Raw genomic sequence first — 19,470 nt, 5'->3', positions numbered from 1 at the left:
GGCCTGCAAGCTGGACCCAGGCAGTCAGAGGCTCCTGGCTCCCCAGTCCCTGGGATGTGCATCCCACTTGCTTTCCCTGCTCCCGGAAGCTTCTCCAAGGATGCAGCCTTTAGACAGTGATGGGTTGTTGGGACCACCTGGATGGTGTTTGTGACCAAACCCCACTAAGGTCTTTATGAGGTCTTTATGCAAACTTATGATTCTGGAGGGGAGGCGCAGAGACCTCCCCTTGCAGCAGCCCAAGACAGGCCCCGTGTGTAAGCCTCCTCACTTATTACACCTGCCACCCACCAAACTGGGGTGGCCCGCTTCTCTTGCCTCTCCCTGCCCTCCTTATTGGGGGGGAAGCAGTTCCAGATTTCACTTGGGAGTTCCCGAGGATGCGACCTGACAATTGATGAACCAGCCGGGACACTGATGACATGGGTCTTGGGAAAGAGATGTCTTCCAGGGAAATCTGGAGTTGGCCGTGCCCTGCGTGTGGGAACACGGGGGCCTGGAGGTCAGATGCTGGTGACCTGCCGTGTGAGCACGGGGATGCCCAGTGTTGGGGCTGGTTCGGTGCATGTGTTCCAGGCGGTGCGCAGAGCGCCCTGTGGCAGATTGGGGAACGGAGGGCTGTGCACTGGGCTGGCTGCTGCGGTGGGCAGGTCGGCAGGCCCCGCAGCTCAGCTAGAGGCTGAAGCTTGAGTCAGGACACTGGGGGGAGGGCTGAGGTCGGAGAGGATGTGCGGTGCCCACTGCTCTGCTGGCTCTGGGGCTGGCCCGCTGGGAGAGAGAGCAGGAGAGTGAATCGGACAACTGGCTGTGCCTTGGGTGAAGCTAGGAGCATGCAGGCTGCCTCGGCTTAAGGTCCCAGCACCTGTGAGAAAGTCTGCTGGGGACACTGGGAGGTGGGGACACTGGGAGGTGGCAAACAAGTCGAGTGAAGCAGAGGGTGTTGTGGGATAGATGGTAAAACGGACAAAGTGCCCCGCACTGCACGACCCCTAAGACAAAGGGAAATTTTAAATAGCAATTAACCCCCAAAACTCCTAGGAGAAAACTCGAGTTCTTTTTCTGTCCCTTGAGGTCTCCGATCTCTGTAACACCAGGGACATACAGGACATGGGCATCCTACAAAGTCAAACTCTGCAAACCTGTGTGGGTGCAATCTGCCTCTGGGTTGGGACAACCAAACCAGGGCCGAAAGGGGGCATGCCAGCCGGGAGCCAGGAAGGCTGCAGTCCCTGCAAAGACTGGGTGACCATCACACAATGTAACCCATCGGGGGGCAGGAGACAGGAGAGACTACCCAGGAACTGCACTGAGCGGGCATCGTACACCCCGCCCATGGTGCTTTAACAGCCTGGTACGGCTGGGAAGAAAACGCCAGAGGGCTCATGGTGGGTGACAGTGGGCCCCCAGAAACTGAGCAAGGTGGTGCCCCTCCCACGTGGCTGTGTCCGACGTGGCCACCATCCTAGATACCTTGACCATGATGGTCCTAGGAGTGCACCGTGCCGGGCTGGACTCTGCAAGTGCCTTGTTCAGCGCATACTGAGCTCCTGGGCAGTGTATACTGGTTACTGAGTCCGGGGACCAATTTGCCTGCATGTGGGAAGCACAACGACGGACCTCGCAGGTGCCTCCCCAAGGTCACCTGCACAGCCCCACCGGGTGTCGTGGGAATGGTAGCCTAGGTCCCTGTTCTTCCCCACATCAGTGAAATGGGCCCGTGACTTGGGTGATAGAAGGCCAGCATGTTGAGGTCTGCCTTTGCTGGAAGACACCCTGCAGGCTTCCCGGGAACCTCTGTGCGGGAGAGGATGGGTCTGAACGCACAGAAAATTCAAGGGCCAGGCACTGCTGTGAAGTTTTTGGAAGTCGTCTGTTTGGACATGACTCGTGTGACCCCAGAAGCTGTGACCTGGTAAGGGGCAAGTTTATCCAACCCCCGACGTGCGAAAGTGGTGCAAGCCTTTGTAGGGATTTTGGGGTCTGGAGGGCTTTTATCCCCCACCTGGCACACCGCCTCCATCCCTTCTATCACCTGATAAAGAAAGGCCACGTGTGGGAGTGGGGGTCAGAGCAGCACACCTCCTTTGAGGAGGCAAAACATACTAGCCACGCAGGCTAAAGCCCGCGGCATCTCCCAGGCAGTGCTACCACGGAGTCAGATGCGTGTCCGTCGCTCTGAAAGGTATGGGTCGGACGCCGTGGCACAGACTACAGAAGGGGACGGGGCCTTCAGATTTTCAGCTCCAGAGGGGTAGAAACCAGGTCCCCCCCACAGAGCCACAACCCTCCTCCAGGTGGACCCTTTCAGGCAAAAGTAAACCACGGCAGCCAGCGGACCGAACTCAGGGCCGCTGGGCATGACCTTGCACCTGCCCACCGGGATCTTAACATTTTACCTAAAGGCCTTAACCGGGTTCAGTCACGTACACCATCCAGATGGTCCCAACAGCACATCACTGTCTGACGGCTGTATCCTTGGAGAAGCTCTGGAGTGGGGAAGGCAAGTGGAATACACAGCGCAGGGACTGGGGGCCGGTGAGGGGGTGGTCCCGGGAACCTCCGATGGCCCAGGTCCAGCTTGCAGGTCAGGGGTTTCTAAACATGCCCTGGCGTGTGTGGACACCGCGTCCGACCCAGCCTCAGCTGCACCCTGCACCAACGCAAGCCGGGCTGCCGCCGTCAGGGCACCAGAGAACCTGAGCGCCGTGTATGGATACCCTCGTCGAGCAGACGGTGATCACCCCTCAAAGGTTATGGTGTAGAGACTGGGGAATAAAACAGGACATTAGGCGGACATGCCGCAGGGTTGGTAGAAAGCCCCGAGTAGGAGAGCAGCAGATTCGATTAGGAACAGGTGAAACCGCTGCGTGGCCGGGAGACAGAAGTGCCGTCCCAGGCTTTATTTATTTATTTATTTATTTATTTAAAAGATTTTATTTAATCATGATTTTATTTAATCATGAGATTTTATTTAATCACAGAGAGAGAGGCAGAGACACAGGCAGAGGGAGCTCCAAGCAGGGAGCCCGATGTGGGATTCGAACCCGGGACCTCAGGATCGCACCCTGAGCCGAAGGCAGACACGGAGCCACCCGGACGTCCCACGTCCCAGGCTTTAGTCCGTTTAAGTGATCAACTGGAAGGCAGCTCTCCCATCTCCCCAGGTTCTTCTCGTCCACAAGCGGAGGCCACGGGACCACCGAAAGCATTTTTCTGGGATCCTAGGGATTGCACGATCCAGGAGAAACGGAGCAGATCAAGATCAGAAGTGTGCTCCGAATCACCGGACAGGCGCACGGGCTTGCCAAGGCTAAGGCCACAAGGTCACATCACTGTACAGGCTCGGCCTCCCCTCTCTCCTCCCGGCCCTACTGTGCACGACTCCCCTCCAAATGCTTACTTCACTTTGCAACCTGCGCTCACGACCCCCAGGCTAGCTTCGCCTCTTCTCCAACCTTTCTAGAGATCTCGTCAGCCCCCCTTTACACTGCTCCTCCACCTTCCACCTTGTGGGCACCCCTCTCCCCGCCGCGTCCCCCACCACTGCAGGCCCCACACGCCCTACACGCCAGCCTCCCCTCCTGGCCCCCTCAGCCCTGCCCACGATGGTCCCCGCCCCAGGTCTGACCCCCACAGCCAGCCACTCCCCCCAACCTCCCACCCTGACACCTACCCAGATCACACCTCCTCCAGGAAGGCGGGGACCCTCTGGAGGAGTGAGGGGTGCCCCCAGTGCTCCCTCCTTGTGGGCGCTGCAAGACCGAGAACCCACTGACAGCCGCGTGTGTGGGTCTCTCTCCCCACAGGGCGTGGACATCTGGAACCGTCCTCCTCACCAGCCTGCTCGCTGTCCAGGAGAGCAGCGGGCCCATAGGACCATCCCTCGGCGTTCGCAGAGCAAAGGAACGAGGCAGCCCTGATGCGCGAGTTGTGGCCCGAGAAATGCCGGGAACGCGTCTTCCCCCCTGGTCTGGGAAGTTAGGGCCACGGGCAAGGAGGCCAGGACGGAGCGGGTGAGCCGATGGCTGGAGGTTGGCGGAGCACACGCGGGCGCCTCTTACTGCAGCCACATGGGGGGAGGCAGAGGGTCTCTCGAATGCTTACTGCTTTGCCATTTGTCATTTGCTCTGGCAATAAGGGAGGGAAAATGCGCCACCGCACAGGTCACTGTGGGGCTGACCATTTTTCCTAATCTGCAAACCTCAGCTGTAATCACACTGGTGGACTGTAGAACCCTCTTCCTAACTCTTGTTTCCCCGTCATAAACCTTCACCCAAGGACGCCTGGGTGGCTCAGGGGTTGAGCATCTGCCTTTGGCCCGGGGCGTGATCCTAGGGTCTCGGGATCGAGTCCCGTATCGGGCTCCCTGCGTGGAGTTGGCTTCTCCCTCTGCCTGTGTCTCTGCCTCTGTGTGTGTGTGTCTCTCATGAACAAATAAATAAAATCTTTACCAAAAAAAAAAAAAAAAAACTCACTGGAGTCCACGTCTGTGCTTCTCTAAAGGGAAGGGGGTCAGAAAAGCAGAAATACACGGTAGAGAAATCAGAAAACACAGATAAACAGAAAAGAACCCCCAAATTATTATTCAACTATTATGATTTAAAAATACAATTAATCATCACCCTTCAGAATGTCTTCTGTGCAGAGACTCAGACACTTGGGTTCACTAGAGAGCCTAGAAGAGCTGCTTCTATAACCAGTTTTCTGGCCTAACAGTAAACCGTGACGATCTCGCACGTCAGTAAACCCAGACCTATTCAGTGGGTTTTAACAGCGCAGGTTCTGATCCTAGTTCTAATTATCACATCATTCTGTGTGCGTGTGTGTGTCTGATAAATAGTGTGCGAGACTGATAGCACAATAGCTCTTAGCCCAAAATCCATCAATTTAGCTCTAAAATATGTATGCATTGCAAGTCCATTTCCGTTCTCACGTAGATTCCTGCTTACCTGTTAGCTGAAATGAGTTTACAGTCTGCACACACACACACACACACACACACACACACACACACACACAGAAACAGGGCGGCAAAGCAGCCCAGAGCGCAGGCCCTGCCCAGTGAGGACAGAGCAGCCCGGGTGCACGCACGGCCTCCCCGGGGCTGACCCCGTTCCCCACCAGGGCAGCCCGCCAGCCAGCCGGGTGACAGTCCCTCACATCTGAGGCTGCCGGGCTTGCTGGGGAGCCTCCCCGTGCAGCAGGGACTTTGTGATCACCTTGGCAAAAAGCCACATGGAGAGACCCCTATTCTTCTGAATCATTGGGTGTCATGGAGACTTCGTTCATCTGTCACACCCTCACTCATTCAGCACCCCACTCCACGATAGTGGGTGCCTCGGACGGCTCACCCCGTGGGACCCCGTGCAGGAGGCAGTGAGCAGGATGGAACCCTCCAGTCAGGGAGCTCACCTCCTGAGTGAGCCCCAGGTAAGGTGTCACAGGAGGCGGGCCGGGTCTCAAGGGAGCCTTGAAGAGTGACACGGCCCCTTCCAGGAAGGTGACGACCAGAAAGCAGAGGAAAGGGATTTCCCCTACATCTCAAACCGGTTCCACACGCTTCCTCCTCCTGGCCACCAGGACCCTCCCCACCAGCCTCCTTCATCTGGAGATGGTCCCCCCTCAGCCACACGCCTTTCAGGGCACTATCCACTCTGCTGCCTTCCTGCCCGGGGGGCTTCTGTGTCGGGGACACTCTGGTCACCGATCATTGGCGTGGTCCCTCCTTCCACCCCCTGCAAGCCCCTCCCCCTCACTCTTCTCTGTGACCTACCTGGTCCTCATGTGTGATGTAATACAGCTGGCAAGGATGTAATTATCTGCAGGCCCCTTTATTTATCATGTCACGCACTCCCCTAAAGGTGAAACTTCACCATGGGTCTCCAGCATCTAGAACATTCCCTGGCACATGGTAAGTGCTCACTAAGGACCTCTTGACTCAGATTGTTGTACGGGGCTGAAGATGGATCAGTAAGTAAAGGCAGAGGGGTATGTTACAGCCTGGGAAGTACACAGGTGTGGCATGGGTGACCCATTGGGAACAGGGAGGGAGGGAGGGGGAGCAGAGGCCCAGGGAGGACTGAGTCTGTGAGATACCTTTGTCAGAACCTCCACGTCACCCACACAAGCAGTGTCCTCCTCCTCAGGGTGTAGAAACCAATTTCCAGAGCCCCCTGGCCCTACTTGTCAAGTCCTGCCAACTGACTTGTTGGCATCTTGTCGACCTTGCCCATCTACTATTTCCTCCTTGAGTTGACTTGAGAGGATGTGCAGTCCCACAGCATGAATGGTTATGCCAGCCCTGGTTTCTCCTGACTACCCCCACCCACAGCGTCCATCCTCAGCCCTGGTACCTGAATCTCCTTTCTTCATCCTCATCCTTCTTCGTCAGACATCATGCCCAGATCATTACCTCAGAGACCCCACGAAGAGGGCACAAAGTCAGGAAGGATAGGAAGACTTTGACTGTGGAAGCATCCCCCTGCCCCTCTCGCTCTCCTTTACTCGCTTAGATAGAGCTGTAGGAGTCCCAGGGGAGGGCGGTGTTAGGATTCTGCAGGTGGGCACCATGAGAACCCAAGTGTTCTTATTTTATTTTAGAAGGTTGACCCTCAAAGGCTCTTCTTGAGCTAGGCTTCTGTGAGAAATTCTTCTCCACTAGGAGGTAACAAAGAGACATCTTCCATTCTTGCTAAGAAGAAAAAAATCCACAAAATATTATGCCATGACTGAATCCCTAAATAGTCCCTGACATCTGCTTCCCTCCGTCACGGATTTCCTGCCTGGGAATCCTTACATGTCTTGGATTCATGAACATCATCACTTGAAGGCTACGTATTATGACCTGGGAAACCGCTGGTGGATATTTGAAAGTAGTGGTGCACGGTGCTTGGTGGACCCTAGCACCAGAGTGGGGGTGTTCATAGAAAACCGGATCAGGCCCTGATGGGACGACATTCGTCACGGACACTCACATGTGACGGTTAAGTCCATTCGAACAAGAGAAAACCCCATGAGGTGAATATCGCTGGTCTACTTTGTGACAAAACCACTTTTTAAATCTCTGTTATTGCATCTCTCTCTGGCCACTGAGGGGGGAGTATATTAAGTGCTAATGGTTGCGACAGAAAGGATCTAGCTTTATAAAAAGCTGCTCTGATGGTCGTCGTGGTTTAGAGCAGTCACTTGACCGGAGCAAAAACCAAACGATGTTTGAGATGTTATTAGAAGAAAACAATAGCCTGGTTTCTCTTACTCAGAAACCGTAGGACACTTAGGATATATTTCACCCTGCAGAATACCAGAATAAATCATGTAAAAGGCGATACGTATGGGTGCAGACTTTAGATTACCCCTGACTGCCGAATAATGACCGAAAGAAAATCCTGGCTCTTCTTACTAGTTTAGTATTTACCGTGTGCCTCGGGATTCATACAACAGGCCTGACTGTCACGGAAACTGAGGACAGGGCTCTCTCACTGGGGGCCCACGAGGGTGTGTTGAAGCTGGTGGTCAATGCAAGTCCGCATGGGCCGGGCCTGTGCTCTCTCCGTGGGCTTGCACCACCCCTCCTGGGGACCCTGCACAGAGAACCAACAGCAGGCCTGGTCAAGGAGCTCACGGCGGGGGTTGGTCTCGCAAGACTATTATTTTAAAGAGGAGTACTTCAGTCTTCTGGATCACCAGCCACGTTTGACTTTAGTTACGTATTAATGATATCTGCTTAATCAGAAAACCCAGACTTCCTAGGTTTAGACCCCAACCCCACTGCTCCCTGGCTGTGGATGGCCTGCGGGCCACTGTACCTCCCTAAGACTCTGCTTTCCCACCTGTAAAACAGGAATGCTCACAGATGTCCTGTGAACACCTTTAATTCAAGTAAAGCTTGTTAGATAATGTCTGGCACGTAGCCATCGGTGAACTAGTATTAGCTACTGTTACTTCGTTCCATTAAACAATTCTTCTTAGGGATGCAGGAAGGCACCAAGTATGAGTTGAATGGTGTCTGATCAAGGGTCTCTAATGGCTTTCCAGCTCACTCAGACTGAGAAAGCCAGAGTCCTTGGAAGTCGCGCATAAGTCTGCTGCGTGATCTGGTGCCTGTCCGATTGCACATCCTACTACGCATGCCGGCATTCACCTTCCCTGCTCCATGACCCTCCCTAGTGTCCTTGGACATGTCAGGTGTGAACTCACCTCAGGGCCTTTGCACCCACTGCTCCTTCTTTCTAGAACGTTCTTCCCCCAGATTGCCAGTGGGCTCACTTCCTCACCACCTCCAAGTCTTTCCTCAAATGTCATCTTTTCTGTGAGTCTTCTCTTGACTGATAATTCTATTTAAAGTTATAACATTTTTATCATTTTGTCTCTCCTCGCTTGAATTTTTCCCACAGGAAGTATCACCACCTGCTATATTCCACAGTAGTGGGAGACCATGGAGTGCTGGCTAGTGGTCTTGAGAGCCAAGTTTAGTGTAAGGTTTGCAGAGTGCGTTAGTTGTCTAGTGCTGTGTAACAAATGGTCCCAACATCTTGTAGCTTAAGTCAAAATATGTTTATCATCTCATAGCTCCCATGGCTCAAGACTCTGGAGGCTGCTTAGCTAGATGGTTCTGGGCTCAGAGTCTCTCCTGAGGCTTCAGTCAAGGGCTGACCAGGCCTGTGTCCATCTCAAGGACTTGCTACTAAGATGGTTCACCAGTGGCCTCAGTTCTTTGTTGGCCACTAGTAAGAGACCTCAGTTCCTCATCACGCAGTCCTCTCTGTAGAGCTACTTGGGTTTCCTCCTGACATGGCGGCTGCCCATCTACAGAAAGAGTGATCCCAGAGACACACCAAGGCAGAAGCTACAATGTCTTTTATGACCCAGCCTTGCAAGTCACATGCCATCGCCTCTGCCGTATTCTGTTGGTTGATACAGACCAATCCTGACAGAGTGTAGGAGGGGTCTACACAGCGATGTGGCTATTATACGGCGGGGATAATTGCAGGCCATCTTGGAAGTTGGCTTCCACAGGGTTGCTCTTGTTGGATTCAAAACTCAGCCTCAGCAGGGGAAAGTTACTTGATCTTTCTATTATCTATCTCTATTATTACATCTCTGGCCTTCATCCATTAAACACTAGTACTAATAGCAGTCTTTGATAGTATTTCTGGGAAGATTAGATAAAATAACATATATTACTTCAGAAACATGAAGTCTGGAACTTAGTAAGTGAGCAAAAAACTTAGCTATACTTTTTTAGTATACATTGCAGGCAGAAAAGTATTTTACACAGAGAATGACAAAATTAGATTCTTCTCTAGAAAACTTACTCGGGCTGCAATATTGAGAATGGGATAGGTAGCCCTGATGGCCCAGTGGTTCGGCACCGCCTTCAGCCTGGAGTATGATCTTGGAGACCCAGGATCAAGTCCCACATCAGGCTCTCTGCATGGAGCCTGCTTCTCCCTCTACCTGTGTCTCTGCCTCTCTCTCTCTCTCTCTGTGTCTGTCATGAATAAATAAATTAAAAATCTTTTAAAAAAATAGAGAGAATGGGTTAGAGGGGCTGACTTAAAAGTAGGGAACTAGGGAGAGGTTATGGTAATATGGACCATGATGGGGACATTCAAATAAATGGAATTATTACTCAACCATCAAAACAATGAAATCTTACCATTTGCAAAGACATGGATGGAATCAGATGTTATGCTAAATGAAATAAGTTAATCAGAGAAAGACAACTATATGATTTCATTCATATGTGGAATTCAAGAAACAAAATAGAGGATCATAGCAGAGGGGAGGAAAAAATAAAATAAGACAAAATTATAGAGGGAGACAAACCATAAGAGACTTTTAAGTCTAGGAAACAAACAGGAATGCTGGAGGGGAGGGGAGTGGGGTGACGGGGTAATGAGGGGATGGGCATTAAGGAGGGCATGAGATGTAGTGAGTACTGTGTTATATGCAACTGATGAATCACTTAACTCTACCTCTGAAACTAATAATACACTGTATGTTAATTAATTGAATTTAAATAAAACAATAAATAAAAGTGGTGGTAAAATTTTTAAAAATAAATTAAATGGTTGGAAGTAAACAGATTTAAGGGCATTTTAGAGGTCATCTTAAATTTAGCCTATATCGGGATGCCTGGGTGGCTCAGCAGTTGAGCATCTATCTGCCTTTGGCCCAGAGTGTGATCCTGGGGTCCTGGGATCGAGTCCCACATCGGGCTCCCTGCATGGAGCCTGTTTCTCCCTCTGCCTGTGTCTCTGCCTCCCTCTCTCTGTGTCTCTCATGAATAAATAAAAAAAAATAAAATCTTCAAAAAAATATTTAGCCTATATCTAGCCTGTTCCCGGCATATAGGGAATTGGTCACTGATCCATTGATCTGGTTAAGTGAAGTTGAACAACACAGTTTGCCTTTCTTTAGAGGAAAGGCATTCTCTTTTCCCACTTTGTTGTAGCTTTGTTCCTATGAGAGAGTTGGGTAGATTGGACAATTCCCAAGTGTTTATGTTCTTGTGGGAATACTATATATTCCCACCCAGGGCTGTTGGGCTTGGTTATGTGACTTGATCAATGGCAAATGGGACATGACATATGCATGCTTCTTGCCAGATCTCTTGGTTTTCTTTGTTTTTTTTTTCCCCCCTTCTGCCAAGAAATCAACATGAAGCTTCTTCCTTAGGCATTTCAGGAGAAGGAAGATATGTGGAATGGATGTAGCATGTAAATAAATGAGGAAAAAAAATCTTTGTAGTTACAAATCCTACAATGCAAGGGGTTGTTTGTTACACAGCATGACTAGTGAAAGCTAAGGAATATAAGGGAAAACTAATTCCTCTAGCTTTCTATTTCTATGATAAAACCTTCCCTCTACTACGTCAGAAGGAGAACACACACAATCTACCCCCATCACTCTTTCCCCAGGAAGGCTCACTGTCTAGTCTGAGTGATGATTCTGGGGAAAGCTGGACATCCCTCAGGAATGTCAGCCGTGGGACGGAGCCACCCCATGCAACCAAGAGCATCGTGGGCTTTAGTTTCTATGCAGTAAACAGGCCAAACAGGGCCTGCTTCTGTCCGGCTCAATCGGCTCTCTGCTCACTTTTGTTCTAGCTTTCTGCCTGTGCCTGAAAAACTGGTTTGCTTAAATGAGGTCTCAAACCCCAGATTACAAAAGCGATGTTAGAGTTCTCTGACGCAACCTTACCAATAATATCAATGCCCTATTCTGATTCCTCATGTCTGTTCTCAATCAATACAGAAACTGGAAAGAAGGAGGTGTGTTCATTAATTAGCATTCTTCAAGAGTTTCCCAAAGAACAAAAGCCCAGATTGGGTTTTTTCAAAAATTACCTTTTAGTCTTGCTAAATTAGGGGTCAGGATGTAAATGAATCTCTTCTGAATGCCCCTAACCTCTCCTTACATCTGGAGTCAGGCTGCACATTGACTTTCCCAGAACGTCTTGACAAGCTTCAGTAAGCTCTGCTGACCTCTGAGTTTCACCACAAAAGACCTCATTTACTAACAAAATAGTGCGACATAGTGAAATAGCCTTTGGCAGCTGAAGATAGGAGTTTGGATCCCAGCCTCATAGGTGACCAACCATGAGACCAGAATATATCGCTGATTATTTCAGGGCCTCAGTTTACAATCTGAAAACCAGGGTAAGGGTAAGCCCTACATCCCTGGGATGTTGCAAGTTTCAACAAGATGGTATTTCTGAATGCACCTGCAGGAAGCCCAGTGCAGTGCAGTGCATCGAAGATGGTCATGGTAGAGTCCTGGAGAACTGGGGTCTAGACCAAACTAAGTCTTTCCCACCAACTGCTTTGCTGGAGACATGGTACTCAGAGCCCCAGCTGCTCTTCTATGAAGCGGGAATATTGGTTGAATTGTTGAATTTCATCACACGTTGTATGTAAAACCCGGAACACAAGTCGGTGCTTCAGGTTAAATCTCTGACACTTCTTTATGACCAATGAGGAACTAAAATGAAGGATGTTTGCTGAAGTGAAGAGTGAAAGAGTCACAGAATAAGACTAGAAATTGCTCTTTAAAAATGCACAATCATATAGACAAGGGTTGGCAAACAACAGCCCACGGACTAAATCTGGCCCACTGTCTTTTATTTATTTATTTATTTATTTATTTATTTATTTATTTATTTATTTATTTATTTAATTTTTATTTATTTATGATAGTCACAGAGAGAGACAGAGGCAGAGACATAGGCACAGGGAGAAGCAGGCTCCATGCACCGGGAGCCTGATGTGGGATTCGATCCCGGGTCTCCAGGATCACACCCTGGGCCAAAGGCAGGCGCCAAACCGCTGCGCCACCCAGGGATCCCTGTCTGTTATAAATAAAGTTTTATTGGAACTCAGCCATGCTCTCCTAGTTATATATTGTTACTGGCTGCTTTCATGCTACAGTGGTCGAGTTGAATAGATGCAACTAAGACCATATGGTCCTCCAAGGCTAAATCATTTACTGTCTGGCCTTTTTGGGAAAAGCCTGCTGACCTCTACTCTAGATAAATGGAGGTGGAGCAGGGACTAGGAGCAGGGAAGAAGGGGACGGTATTGAGAGAAGCCATCAGACAAAGGCACAGACAGGGGCTGAGAGGTGGTACGAGAGAAAAGGCAGGACAGGTGCAACGGGCTCAGGGTCCAGGAGGCTTTGAGGTCCAGGAGGATGAGGTAGTTTAGGAGGCAATAGGGAGCCATCGTGGACTGTGGAGCAGGAGAAAGATGATAATTGCTGTCGCCTCACTGCAATTATTAGAGGGGTTTAACACAGATCATCTGTTTCTCAATCTGATGGGGGGTTCATTTAGACATAAACACACAGAACAGATGGGAAGCTGGCAAAACAGTTGCTTATTTGGAATGGGGTGTTGGCTTAAAGGGGGCAGCTGTGAGTTGTTTCCCTACTTACTGGTGTGGGAGTTGCCTCCCCACAAAAGTGTAAGCGATTAAGTTGTCAGCAGCAGAAACTCACAGTTGGCTAGAGCGGCGCTTCCGAATGTGTACATCCCGAGATATGAATAGGTGTACGACCAGACATGAGCCTTCCCCGATCCGCCTCCTGGAAATGCTGTGTTAAATCAACCAAAGGAGAGCAGGCTTCTTTCTGTTCCTAGGGCTTCTCAGAATCTGGGATGTACCAATATATATTTTGATTTTTCTTCTGGAGGGGATACAAGATGCTGTTTTTCTCAAATTTATTTCATTCTCTGTGTGTGTGTAAAGCACTTATTAACCATCTCATGGAATATTTTTGGGCTGAGAAACACGTTTTAGAAGAGCTGGCCCAGAGGCTTCCTATAAAGCTCAACAATAACATGGCTGGATGATTTGGGGGGCGTTCTCTGGATCAAGACATCGCTGTTTCTCTGTTCTATTTACACAGATTAGTGGATGCCATGCCTTCCATCGAGCTTTGCAGTTTCCCAAATAATTTATGTACATGTTGATTTCTACATTTGCAAGCGGATTCGGCTTGATTAGCAATTTAAATGGAAATTTTCTAAATGCTACAAATTGGTGCCTAATTTGCATCTCTTGTCAATTATCTATGGCCCTAACTCATGGCCCTGAAAATATTCCTGGCTGTCACACGTGAGGTCACGTGCGAGGAGGCCTGACACCGTTTGGGGGATACAAATGATCGATGGACATCTGGGTTAGTCTCATGGGAAGGTCACGCGGCTTCTGGGGTGTAAAACAAAATTGGCAAGACATCTTGCTGCAGTTGGCTCCCATCCAACCCGAGACAGTCCTTCTGGGCAGCTCTCTCCACATTAGGCAATGTCCCAGTCGTCTGCCTGGACTTTCAGGCTCTGTCACCCTTTATTTTCTCATCTGTTCTGTTGAAGGCTCAGAGCTTGTCTGAAATACTCCATGTCTTTGGATGCTGAGCTTTCATTTCACCTCAGCTGTTAAGCAGAAGCCACAGAATTTGAGTATTTGTTTCTTCTACTGATATTGAACTCGAGAGGGCCCCAGAGATGCCAGTGGTGCGGAGACATCTGGTAACCCAGGGCCCTGCAGCGCCTCTGTGCCTGGGGTTTCAAAGTGCTGAGAGCGTGTGAGACACATGTGCCTCGACTGCAGAGGGAGGCCAAGGCCCAGGCTGACCCCACCCCCGACCTCCAGCACCTCTGCTGTCTGGATGAGGGGAGGTAGCTGAGGCCGGTGGAACGCCGTGGGTATTTCTGAGGGGTGGGGGGATCTCCCGTAGGCACCTTCAGAGCATCCAGCTTCAGAGCAAGGTTGTGGCACCTGTACCCTGGCCACCGGCGGCCTGCCAGGCACCATGGGTCGGTAACCGATGTTGTGGGAACCCTCTGCTGAATTAGCCCAGGCCCACCAGGGGCCATGACCTCATGTGATTATTCACAAATTTTCCTGCTTGTATTTGCAGAGCCAAGGAGCGGGGCTTGTTCTAAGATGAAGGTTTATTAATTTATTAATTAATTAATTAATTAATTTATTTATTCATGAAAGACACACAGAGAGAGAGAGAGAGGCAGAGACATAGGCAGATGGAGAAACAGGCTCCCCGTGGTGAGGACCAATGCAGGACTCCATCCCAGGACTCCAGGATCATGACCTGAGCCAAAAGCAGACACTCAATCAGGCTCCCCTGGATGAAGGTTTATGATGGGGAACCAAAAGTTAGGAAGAAGGTTCTGTAAGAATTGCTTAAACAGAGGAAGGTGGCTGTAGGAAGAGGCTGGGGTGAATGACCAGGACGGAACCTTCCAGAATCTCGGCTGTGGGCACTGCTGGGGGCGAGCTTCCAGCTCAGCTCCCAGGCCCCAGGTCTAGTCCTGGCCACAGCGGGCCTCCATGCAGCAGACTTAGAACCCAGAGGCTAAACAGCCTTCCCTGTAGAGTCTCTGCTTGGAGCCAGATGCATCCGGGGGACACGAGAGACTTCCCTTGAGCACCCACTACATTTTCACAATTCCTCAGCTGACTTTCTACCTCGGTTGTTTCCCAGGTTTTTGCTTCCTGCTCCCTGAGCAGAGGCCCTTAGGCCTCATCAGCCCTTTTGCCTTTCTGGTCAGGCTCCCTGGGCCCTGTTAGCCAGCCTACCACACCCCACCGGGTGCCCCAGGCCCATACACCCCAGAGACCCCGTTGGGCACAATATCCGTCTCTCCAGCACATCACCTGGGTGTACACTTCTGGCGGTTTCTACTCATTTCCAAGCTGCAGAGACCTTCTTACCTCACTTCCTGACCTTCTTCCTCCTGTGGTTGGCTCACCTCGTGGCCTTGGCCTACAGCTGGTCTCCCGTTGAGCTTCCACCTGCACTGTCCTCCCAGACCTGAAGGCCAACCCTGGTCCTTGGTCGCCGGTGAAGCCAGACCAGGTAGGTGTCCAGAGTCACCAGGACAGGCGTGCAGGTGCCCAGAGGTGGCCCCCTCAGCGGACAGTCTTTTGCTTCCTGGTTTTAGCTGCATTCCAGAATGATGATGCCACGAGATGGTGAGTCCCATAAGGATGAGAAGCTAACTGTGGTTTTTCCACTCCCCTGCTGTGGGCCTGTGACAAGGCGGGGTGACGCGGCTGGGGTTTCATGGCATTTGAATGGATTTCATGGCCTCCTCTCCTTCTCACTGGCTGTGTGGTGTCAGCAACGTATGACTTCTTTTACCCACTGTCTCTACTTTGCTACAAAACTGAAAAACAAATTCCCTCTTACATACCTCACCGACTCGTTATGGGGGTAAAATGAAATTCTCTATCTGAACTGGAAAGCATGATGATGTAAATATTAATCGTTTATTCAGATAAAGAAATTGATGACAGTCACTATGCGACGCTGCCCAGTTACGTCCTGCTGCCCCAGTGGCAGAGTGAAGTCTCGCCGAGCTGTGGGTTTTGTGGTTCATAGAAATTAGGGAAATGTAGAGGGCTCTGGGGACGCACAGCCCAAAGGTGACATGGGCGCCAGAATGAGACCTGGCCATGGGGAGCGGGCCCAGGAGAGCCTTCGGGAAGCACCTGCTGTATCAGGCCTTGGCAGCCTGTCCGAGCCAATCTCGCCGGTGGTCCCTTCTGTTACCACCATGAAAGGAAAGTGCAGACATGGCCTCTGAGGCAGGGGGATGGGGGCCCGGATCCTCATCAGCTTTGGCCAACCAAAGTCAGCCTGGTTCTGACGGAGCCACAGAGTGACAACAGGAGGCCGGGCCCCACTCTTCCCTGGTAACAAGTGTGAAAGGGGCTGCTGAGTGAAGGCTGGTAGGAGAGGTACAGGTGCAGACTTTGCTCGAATGCCAGGTGGCCATGCCCTGGGGCAGAGAAGCCTGGATTCGCCCAGCTTGCACTGAGAAACTGGCTCAGTCCTCCCGTGGAGGGCTTGTGCAAGGCCATGTGAGAGTCCGACTGGCGGTCTAGACAGGTATCTTGGGGCAGCAGGACGACTGCGTCAAGGGTCCCAGAGGGCAGGATGTGGACAGGGACACTAGGTGGGAGACTGTTGCTGTTCCTGTAGTCTCAGGAAGAAGCAATGGCAGGAACCAGAATTACAGAAATATTTAGAGGCACGTGCAGCATTGCTTAGGAGTTGGTAGGCTGTGGAAGATACGGCAAAGGAACCACCCAACAACGCTCTTATGGTTTCTGGCTTTGGCATCCAACCGGTGAAGGGGGGTATCCATCCCGCAGGGGTTGAGTTAGAGATCCTTGTGGACATCCTGGCTGGAATGTGGAATAAGAAGTTGCCTACACAGGGAAGAAGTCTGAGCTCAGCGTGCACTGGTCATCAGCGCACACATCATCAAAGCCAAGGGCGTGGATGGGGTCTTTGGAGAAGACCCCACTTAGCACGAACAAAACACAAATCAGAAGGTGAGTCCTTGACTTGCTTTTTGTACTAAAGGTAGGAAACACATTTTCAACAATTTCAAAATATCCTGTATGTATGAATGTCCCTTATATTTCCATGGGCCTGGAACATAAACCAAGAGGTGTTTGGGTCCAGCCATCATTCAAGTTTTTATTTTCCTGGCTCCCCAATCCGATCACTTCTGTGGCAGTCTGTTCCCCCGGGAAGGACGGTATGTATTTATAGTCTAATAGCTTTTCCATCCCCATTGCACCTCCAGTCCTCGCTGGCTTGGCCCGTACAGGACTTCGTATTATTTTATTACAGTTAGTCCAGCCATAACAAAGGCTCACAAAGTAGGTGGCTTCAAACAGTAGAAATCTATTGTCTCATAATTCTGGAGACCAGAAATCTGAAAACAAGGTGTTTGTTGGGCCATGCTCCCTCTGGGAAGAATCTTTCCTTGTCTTTTCCTCCCTGGCAACCCTCAGGGCTCCTTGGCTTATAGACAGATCCCTCCAATCTCTGCTTTCATTTTCACACGGCCAACTGCCAGGTGCATCTCTGTGTTCACATTTCCCTGTCCTTAAAAGGACACTGAATAGACAGTGGATGTCACTGGATGGCGACCCATACACCCTAATCCAGGACGACCTCACCCTAAATAGATTAGTCTGCAAAAACCCTATTTCCAAGACATGTCACATCTACAGGTTTTGGGGAGATGCTGTCCAGCCCAACACAGACCCCAGGGTATCTCTCCTGACATTTTCAGATCTTTGACTCCAGACTCTTCCCTGGAATGCCTCCAAGAAGAAGAGGCAGAGGAGATAGGGAAAGAGAGAAGTCCCAAATAAAGATGAACTAAAGGGTCTGGAGGCAGGGCTGCCTGAATTTTCAGTCTGTGATCACTCTGTGGAAGTTAAAGAAGAGCCAAGGAACCTCGGGTTGGTGGGTCCACAGGTACGTTCACCGTGTCCTCTCCATGCCAGGGTTGTAACAGCCCCTCTGACTCCCATTCCAGGCATCAGCTAACGCCGGCTGTGGTCAAGCTTTGGCCTGGGTCCCAAAGACACAGAGGGGATAAAATAGCCACAATCCCTGTCCCCACTGAAAACACACACTAGCAGGGAAGCCATTCACTAAACAAATGATGAGCAGTGAGGTGTCCACGAGAAGTGCTACGGAGGGAGAGTCAGCCTCTAAGCTAAGAGCTGAGGGAGGAAGGGGGTTGGGGTCGGGGAGGCAAGGTTGTGGTTGGGACATTCTACGGAATCAGCATGGCCTGATGCTCCTGGTTCAGCAAAGCACATTATCTGGTGGAGCAAAAACACTCCAGCGGGCCGAGGGATGTCCCTCGGGGGTCGGGCACCTAGAACGACGCTGTGCTTGCAGGTCATTGTGTGCACGGTGGGACGGAGCGGATGAAGCTGTTTCCTCCCTGCAGGCAGCAGACACCCAGAGGACACCCAGAGGACACCCAGTGGACACCCAGTGTGGTCTGTCTGTGATGGGTTCATAGACTCAGGGATTAGGTTGAGCTGTTCCCATTCCCCACGCTGCCACTTAGGGGCTGAGTGCTGTGGGCACATGAGTTAATGACTCGATAGGAGTTTCTTCATCTGGAAAGTGGCCACAAATTGTGGTCAGGACTAATGAATAAATACATCTATAGCTCTTGGCATAATGCCTGGCTTAGAGTAACTTCTCAGTAAACAGTAGCTAGCTGGACCTGCCTTATACTCAAAATTATTGTTATTTTTAAAGATTTTATTTATTCATGAGAGACACACAGAAAGAGGCAAAGACATGGACAGAGGGAGAAGCAGGCTCCCGGCAGGGAGCCCGGTGTGGGACTCGATCCCAGGACCCCAGGATCACGCCCTGAGCCAAAGGCAGATGCTCAACCACTGAGTCACCCAGGTGCCCCCCCATACTCAAAATTATACTAAAATTTAAAAACTCAGAATTCACCCTATTATGGCCAACAAATTTTCATAAAGTTTATAAATATTTAAGGGACAAAATGCAGATTGAGAATGGACTTTGTGCCTCTTTATATTGTGTATTGCTTGCCCGTTTACTGCTTATCCGTGTTTTCAAGTCCCGAGGTAAAGATAACACAAGATTTGCTCACATATGTTTGTTTAATTGATAGAATCAATAGAAGCTAATCAGAATTTCCCCCTTGGGTTTAAAAATAAAAAAAGCCATAGCACTTCTTTACCTGAGGCAAATTGCAACTACATTTACTAAAGCATTTAGAATGTGAGTTTATTCCCAAGCAGAACACAGAAATCAAGCTGATAATAGAAGTACGGTGTGGCATTCATCATAATAACATGGATTTGTGTGGATTTAATACATTTTTCATTTTCATCTCCACACGTGTAAACAGAGGCAAGAACGTGTTAAAAGGGCAAAAGATTGTAGGAAATCAAGTTCATTACCCCTTGGTGATAAAAATCTTAAAAATTTTGCATACAGAACAATCATGGGTTTTGTGCTTTTTTTTAAGATTTATTTATTTTTAGAGATAGAGCCGAATGAGGAGGGGAGGGGCAGAGGGAGAAGGAGAGGGAGAGAGAAGCAGATCTGCACTGAGCTTAGAACCTGATGCAGGGTTCG

The 19,470-nt window shown here is 50.3% G+C and overlaps 3 long non-coding RNA genes across 6 annotated transcripts; 2 read left to right on the top strand and 1 right to left on the bottom strand.

Annotated features, from left to right (window-relative positions):
• The first annotated feature begins 238 nt into the window (after positions 1-238).
• On the top strand, positions 239-4,392 carry LOC111092332. The gene is made up of 3 exons (XR_005378860.1): positions 239-502; positions 2,982-3,323; positions 3,807-4,392. It is a non-coding gene; the product is annotated as an uncharacterized LOC111092332 (long non-coding RNA).
• LOC111092331 lies at positions 2,957-5,717 on the bottom strand. The gene is made up of 3 exons (XR_005378859.1): positions 5,413-5,717; positions 3,674-4,127; positions 2,957-3,221 (listed from the first exon to the last, which is right to left on the bottom strand). It is a non-coding gene; the product is annotated as an uncharacterized LOC111092331 (long non-coding RNA).
• A 131-nt stretch (positions 5,718-5,848) lies between these two features.
• Positions 5,849-18,524, top strand: LOC111092330. Of its 4 annotated transcripts, none has more exons than XR_005378856.1 (3): positions 5,849-5,911; positions 15,007-17,805; positions 18,238-18,524. It is a non-coding gene; the product is annotated as an uncharacterized LOC111092330 (long non-coding RNA). The 4 variants fall into 4 exon arrangements; XR_005378858.1 differs by having other exon boundaries at positions 5,851-5,911; positions 15,295-17,805; XR_005378857.1 differs by lacking the exon at positions 5,849-5,911 and having other exon boundaries at positions 12,394-16,865; positions 17,618-17,805.
• The last annotated feature ends 946 nt before the right edge of the window (positions 18,525-19,470 follow it).

Source organism: Canis lupus, chromosome 25, assembly GCF_011100685.1.
Source record: "Canis lupus familiaris isolate Mischka breed German Shepherd chromosome 25, alternate assembly UU_Cfam_GSD_1.0, whole genome shotgun sequence".
Taxonomy (NCBI): domain Eukaryota; kingdom Metazoa; phylum Chordata; class Mammalia; order Carnivora; family Canidae; genus Canis; species Canis lupus.
The sequence above is the reverse complement of the archived record's forward strand: the minus strand, read 5'-3'. Positions and strand labels throughout refer to the sequence as shown.